Below are 7,085 nucleotides of genomic sequence, written 5' to 3'. Positions count from 1 at the left end.
GCAGTGTTGTGAGACTTAGTTAGGGTGAACTTTCTGTCTCTGCGTAGGTTAAGTGCAGGTATGTTTTTGAAAATCCAGGTAGATATTAGCAGTCAATGTAAGTGGACTGATCCCGAGTTGAGCTGCTACATGCTAGACTTAGTACATTTTGCCTGCAAACTCAATGTTTGCCTTCCAGAGAGCTATTTGCCTGTGATATCTGTGCGAATTTGCAACAACGTGCCTGCTAGACCCGGAGAAACTAGAGTTATTGTCATCAAGGATTTCTGTCTTTTGAAGTGTACCGTGTAGCATAAAAAAATTTTAGCGGGTTCTAATTTTTGCGGATTTACCTCGATCCGAAATAATTAGTCGAAGCAGGAAAAAAAAAACCTCGCAAAATAAAACGCCGCAAAAATGAACTCCCTTCGGTCAATTTTAATAGACTCCTACCACTGGGGTGATATACATTGGACTTAAACAAGAATGTTAACATGATTTTCCATTGGAAAAAACAACCAGAGCTTAGATACATACTGTAGTCTGTATCTAGTCTGTATTATTAAACCCAGTAAGGTATTACAGTGATATGTCTCTAATATGTAAGTAGAGTGAAATGTGACTCAACATACCGTACAATAAAAGTTGAAAATATTAAGGTTTCTTCCATTTAAATGTTCTGCTGTTTGAAAAGAGAATCGCAAAAATTAGTTCCAGGCAGCAGTTTCAGTCATCTTGAACCGCAAAAATTTGTTCCCCCAAACCACAAAAAATGGCCAATCCGCAAAATAAAGCTCCCGCAAAATTTTCGTGCTACATGGTATCTGATGATGTGTTTGTTTACGTTTGCTATCGTTTCCGGTTTACGCTGATTGGCCAAATTCTGACAGCTAGGACAGCATGCAGCAGGCAGCTGGCTGAGGATGGCATTCAAATTTCCGTTCCAAGCTCTTGCTCCTTCTCTCCTCCCAGCCTTTCCTCTTCCCCGAGAGCTTGCTTGTAGGCTTTTAATAAATCGCCTTTCGATGTCTTCTGGCTTATCATTTCCACCAGAGTCTTCAATCACCTTCAACGCTCATCGGAGGTAAGTCACCGTCGGTAAGTTGATTGCGACTTGCTAAATGAAAAAAAAAAACTCACTAGCGACATAACAGTGATGATGTATAAATATTAAGCACCGCGCGGCGTCTGCACCCAAATCTAAAAAGACAAACAGACTCAGTGGAGTTTCCGTCTTTCCTCCCAGAGGAAAAAGGACTCGATAGGAGATGATGAGAGTCTTATCCTTCTTTCTCCTTGCCGGCCAACAGTCATTTGTCTTACTTTTGCTTTGTACGGCTCTTCGCGAAATGAAATGAACGCGGCCATGCTGAACCGCTTGAAACGGGCTGCGATTTATAGTTAACCCGAATTCAAAACTCGCGACAGCCACGTTTCAAATTTCACATAAAAAACATCCAGGAAGATCTACTTTTTAGAAAATTTTAAAGGTTTCCGGCCGTCAAAGTAGATCATACTTGTTACCATGGGCTTTGAAACGGCACTAATGAAGGTTACTGATTCAAAATGAGTTCCGTCGCGAAACTCATAAATACGCTGTAAAACTATTGCATAAAATTCATTACAAAAATTTTCTGTAGAACTGAGAACTGAGTACATTTAATTAACAGCTGAGTTTAGCTTTACTGAAGTATTTAACGTCCAGATCTTCCAGTTTTTCAGTGGCTTCTGTCGAAAAAGGCTCAAACAATAGACCATAATATATGCAGTAGAAACAGAAACTGAGTCGACAACATGATAAAGTAGTTAACAGTTAGTTAGTAGCGGCGCCCGTATCCGAAGGTAACGAGCCCGGGGGTGGGGAGGGGGGTCTCCTCGGTATTCTCGGTAGGGGTGTGCAACCCAGTTCTCCGAATCCTGACCCTATTTCAGACCAAAACATGCCATTTTCCACACTCGTTATCAGACGGAAAATCAACTCTTTACTTTGCCTTACATCCTTTACATTGTGCATTATAAGGTTTTTGCAAAACTCATTTATTCTAAGAGGAAAGGAGATCTTAAGCAAGCTTTGTTGAGCTTTTGTAAAGATCCCCCTTACTTAGTTATTACACAGTAGTGGGCGCCAAGAAAAGGATGGAATACTTATCATTAATTTAACAAGATTGTCCAAGCTTCTATCTTATTACTATTTCTGATACTAATTTAAGATAATTGGTTTTGGATATACAATTTAAGAGATTTTTTTAAAAGTTCTATATCATTTTGATTCCTTTAGAACAGCCGTTAAGCTGTTCCATACGACTGCTCCTCTGCACTTAAGAGAAAATGTACCACGATTTGTCCGTTTATAAGTAATGTGTATATTTGATGCTGATCGTGTATTGTACATATGAATTTTAACATTTGTTCTGAAATAGTCTTTGTATAACATTGGCAAGCTATCATGAAAATCCGAGTACATGAATAGAGCTGTGAAAAATAAGTTTAGTTGGTTTCTTTTCTGTATTTAGAGGTCATTAGTCTAGCTATTTTCTTTTGTATCATATAAATAGGTTTGAGTCTAGTTGGATATGTGCTGTCCATACCGTATAACAGTTTATCAGATATGGATAAAACATAGTGTAATATATGTTTTGTAAAGTTTTAAGGGGTAAGTAATGTCTGGCCTTACCAATTATTCCTGTTAATTTTGATATTTTCATTGTTACATGATTTATGTGGTATTTCCAAGAGAGTTCTTCATCAATGAACAACCCTAAAAATTTGGTATATTTTACTTGTTCAATTTGTTATTCATCAATCGTTATTGACATTCGCTGAGAAAACGTCTTATTTTTAGTTTTAAAAATCATAAAATTAGTTTTATTGACATTAAGTGATAATTTGTTTGTTGATGGCCAAGTTGTAATTTTTTGGAGTTCTTGATTCATGGTATTGTATAGAGTGTAAGTGTCCTGATGACTCAAGAATAAATTTGTGTCATCTCCAAATAAAATGAAAGATAGCAAACGAGAGCTTAACATGTGTCATTCATGTAGATAAGCAACAAGAAAGGTCCTAAAACTGACCCTTGTCGAACACCACACTTGATTTCTAAGCTATCTGATCTTCCTGAGTTGTATTTAACTACTTGCATTCTGTTTGATAAGTAATTATTAAACCAGTCTAAGGCTACCCCTCTTATTCCATAATGTTCCAATTTATGTAACAGTATGTCAGTGTCAAAAGCTTTAGATAGATCTAACAATACCCCAATAGTATATTCTTTGTTGTCTATTGCGTGCGTAATTTTTGTCACTAGTTCCATAATTGCTAAATTTGTCGAGTGTTTTTCCCGAAATCCGTATTGACTATGAAATAGTAACTCGTCGTGTTTGTTTAAAAACTTTGAAATTCTATTGTACATTAATTTTCTAGAATCTTTGAAAAACATGGAAGGATTGATATTGGTCGATAGTTGGAGAAAAGTTCTTTGTCATTTGCCCTGAGTATTGGAGTTACTAACGCTATTTTAGGGTCAGTAGGAATGATACCAATAAGGGAGGATTGATTGTATATATGCGTTAGTGGCTTAGGTATGTGTTTCGACATTTTTCGCATGACTTTTGGTGACATTTCATCATAACCACAAGATTTACCATCTTTTAACTTTTTGAGCTCATTTTCTACCTGTTTCTCTGTGACTGGATCCAAAAACACAGAGTAAATACTACTATTAGTTAGATATGAAGTAAATTGCACTGTATTATCTGGCCTCTAAAATCCATAACCGTTTTCAGACCTTGCTTCTAGCGTAATTAAGCTTCACATCAGTGCCGAAGTCAAGAATTGGTAAAATTCACTCGAAAATTCAGCTTGAATGATATATTTTGGATACATCTCTTTCTCTACTATTCATTTGCAGTTAAGAAGACAAATACGTTTATACGCTCTCGTAGTTACTTTGAAAACCATACCCGATTTAACACCATAATGGTCAAAATCTGTACCTGTTGTCAGACCAATAGCTTATATATGGGGAAAACCCCCTCCGTAAAGAGTTTCTTAGCGAGATAGCGCGATTACGCATACATGCAAACATCTGGTATATTCTAATACACGCTTGTTGATATTCTTGCGTACTAAAAACTTAACATCGCTTTACTGGAGTCACTTTTGAGTATTTAGCGGGTTCATTTGGACCCATAATTGTGTTAGAAATGCGTAGCACTGATAACAAGTTTCTAGTGTTTTGTGTGGTTGAGGAGGTTAAAGTGGTAAATTAGGTTCAAGAATCTCTGTTGTTTGTATCCAGCTTTGCATAAGGATTTAGCTTTTTATTGTTACTTAGCGTAGCATTTTGTTTTTAAGGGTATACGCCCCTTTACTATATTTACATTTAGCCGCATTCACCCGTAAAGGGATCCTGTCAATCAATTGCTTAATGTTTTCATGCTTTGCGCTATTTGCTAAACAATAATCCTATAAAAGCCAACAGTTCTTGTTCTCGTAGCACAACGAACTATTTTAAGCGCTTTCCGAACCATAGAGTTACTACACAAATGTTCCTTGTGATCGTTTCTAAAAATACTATTTCGCCAAATAATTACTTAACTTAGGTTAATCTATCTGCCTTAATTAGTTTCCTTTAAAACTGCGGGGTGTCTATTCAATTTGACACTTTTCACTCGAATTCAATACATTCCGAATTATTTTTTCTCGAATCTTCGCACATCACCATAGTGATAAGGAAAAACCTCATTTGCATTCACTTTCAACGCACTTTTACATTCGCGACTACAAAACTAGTTTCGTCAATGGACCTTGTTGCGGCGGCATTCTTCAGGAGTGCTCATCGGAGCCGATATACAAAATATCCGCTCCCCAGGGCTTAGTGCGCTGGCTGGGATTCTTATGCACTGGCATGGAACTTGCTGGGAGGCCCGCATCAAAACAATTGCCTGCTTACTAATTTAAACTCAAAAGCTCATCCTAGCTGGAAAATGTTCATTTTCGGGATGAATCTAGCTGGTAAATTGTGATGTGAGGTTTTCCCTGGTAGACTTGATTACCAGCCGGCCCCTAGAAAATTAGACCCTGAAAGTGCGAAGAATGGACTCAGTGTGCGGCCTAGTTATATGGTCACTTACAATTCGTCTATCTAGACATGCGCAGCGTCATATTACACAACATTTATTGACCCCTGTGCATGTGTGACAGCCGAGCGGTCAAAAACGTTGCTATTGCCACAGGGAGCAGAGGAGTTATGCTAGAAATGTCAATAAAAAAACGTCTTACCTCTTAAAATTGCATTCTTGTATTTCTTTGCGTAGTTAAAACCTCATTTGCGAACCAAATATATGCATTCATTTGCGATCGAATGCGATCGATCGTTTGGAACCGCCATGATTTTGAAAAGTGTCGACCGCTGTTTGTTGGGCCAACTGTCTGTGGGCGGCAAAGATGTCACAGCAGCAAGAAAAGAGACATTTTTTCTTCTCGGCACTTCGTGCCTCGTTCGGAAAGCTTCGCTTTCCGAAAATCTTTTGTTGGACTTCGTCCAACTGAATACACGGTCCCAATAAACAGCGGTCGACACTTTTCAAAATAATGGCGGTTCCAGGAGGGAGGGGTCAACTTCGGCTTTTCGCAATCGGATTGCTTGTCCGGATGATGCGGGCCATCGTGACGTCACTTCCTGTAAAACCCGGGAAGTTTGAATGATTGATTAACTACAACCTTGCCAAATTTTTTTCTTGGATGATCAGTCAAATATAATTCTACGCCAGGCCATCAAAGAATCATAGCTATGTATTAACCTATTACCATCATACATATAAACAGCATCATCGCTCATGAAGTTAATATTTCAAGTATGAAAACACGCAAAAGTTTGACACTGGTTGATAGCAAATGCGACAAAACAGTGACGGCCTGCCCCTCTTTGAAGAAAGATAACTTGAGAATCCAAAATAATTTTACAAGGAGGGAAAAGTGGGATCTTACAGCGGTTAAGAGCTTTCGATTGGCCATTAAAAACAATTATCTAACAACTTAATAAAAATGATCAGTGGGTTTAAACGCATTTCTCCAATACTGTCTGGCCGAGCGCTCGCGAAAAGAAAGGCGAAAACACTTTTTTTCTCCAGCTATCGGAAAAGCTACGTTGCAAAGAACCCTTCAGTACTAAGTAATTTGCCAGTTGGTAATTGTTAATGGGCGATGGGGTTTGCTTTTTTTGCTTAATTATCTCACAAAAACAGGCAAATATGACAAGACTTTCCTTGCGAGGCCTAGCGGCTGACGCCAGCTTCAAGGCAAAATAGTCCAAACATTCTGTATCTAAACATCAAAATTCTAGTGGCAATGCACAAGTTTTTTTCTCACAGGTTTGGAATACATAAGGCGGGTTCAATTACTCACTGGACTAGTACTTAAGTTTAATTCAACTTCAACTCTTTCATCATCTTACTAATGTAAATCAACTGAAACACAGCATTTATCGTCTCCTTGCTCATTTGTTTTGTGGATCATAAGTTTATTTCTATGACAAGATGTCTCCGTATTGGAGATCTAGAGAAAGCTGAAGACATTGTGAATATGTTTGGGCAGAAAACTGAGTCAGGAGTACACGATTTGGTGTGAAATTTCGAGAAATTTCTCGCAAAAAGTAATTATCAGTTCAAAAGAAAGTCCGTTTCCTCGGGCGTCCGCATATTTAGCAAGCTTTTTTCAAAATTCTAGGTTGCTCAGCAAAAGTCTTCTTTACAAAGGTTAAATGGCATGGGTAAATTAACATAAACTCCTTTGAATCATCATTTTGTATCTATCAATTATTTTAATAATAGTAGAGGCAAATTTTATAACTTCAGGTCAAGTTTCAGCAATAAACACAAACTTATAATTTTCACTGTTTTTCACTCGGCGAAACAAACGCACTGATCATTTTTACAGTTGAATATAACCTACTAATCTCAACTGGAACGTTTTCACTAAGATTTGACCTCGTCCCGAGCCAAATGTCAGTTTCACCAGTACTTTGTATAATTAATAAGATGTAATTTTTCTGGCGCGGACAATCTCAGCTTTTCCGATCAGCGCAAGTACACGTAACTCTTCACTGC

At 37.8% G+C, this 7,085-nt stretch overlaps 1 protein-coding gene across 2 annotated transcripts in view; it reads left to right on the top strand.

Moving 5' to 3' along the window:
* The first annotated feature begins 919 nt into the window (after positions 1 to 919).
* Positions 920 to 7,085, top strand: part of LOC146482877 (beta-1,3-galactosyltransferase 5-like) — a 31,432-nt gene continuing 25,266 nt past the window's right edge. Inside the window, exon 1 of one of the 2 annotated variants that reach the window (XM_085106686.1) lies at positions 920 to 1,063. The gene's annotated coding sequence lies outside the window, so the exon portion shown is untranslated. Of the gene's footprint in view, positions 1,078 to 7,085 lie in introns of both variants that reach the window. The other variant, XM_085106687.1, reaches the window with a different exon arrangement.

The sequence above is a fragment of the Pavona decussata genome, unplaced genomic scaffold, assembly GCF_977016875.1.
Source record: "Pavona decussata unplaced genomic scaffold, jaPavDecu1.1 SCAFFOLD_42, whole genome shotgun sequence".
In the NCBI taxonomy this organism is placed as follows: domain Eukaryota; kingdom Metazoa; phylum Cnidaria; class Anthozoa; order Scleractinia; family Agariciidae; genus Pavona; species Pavona decussata.
Note: the sequence above shows the minus strand (reverse complement) of the source record. Positions and strands in the feature narration are given on the sequence as shown.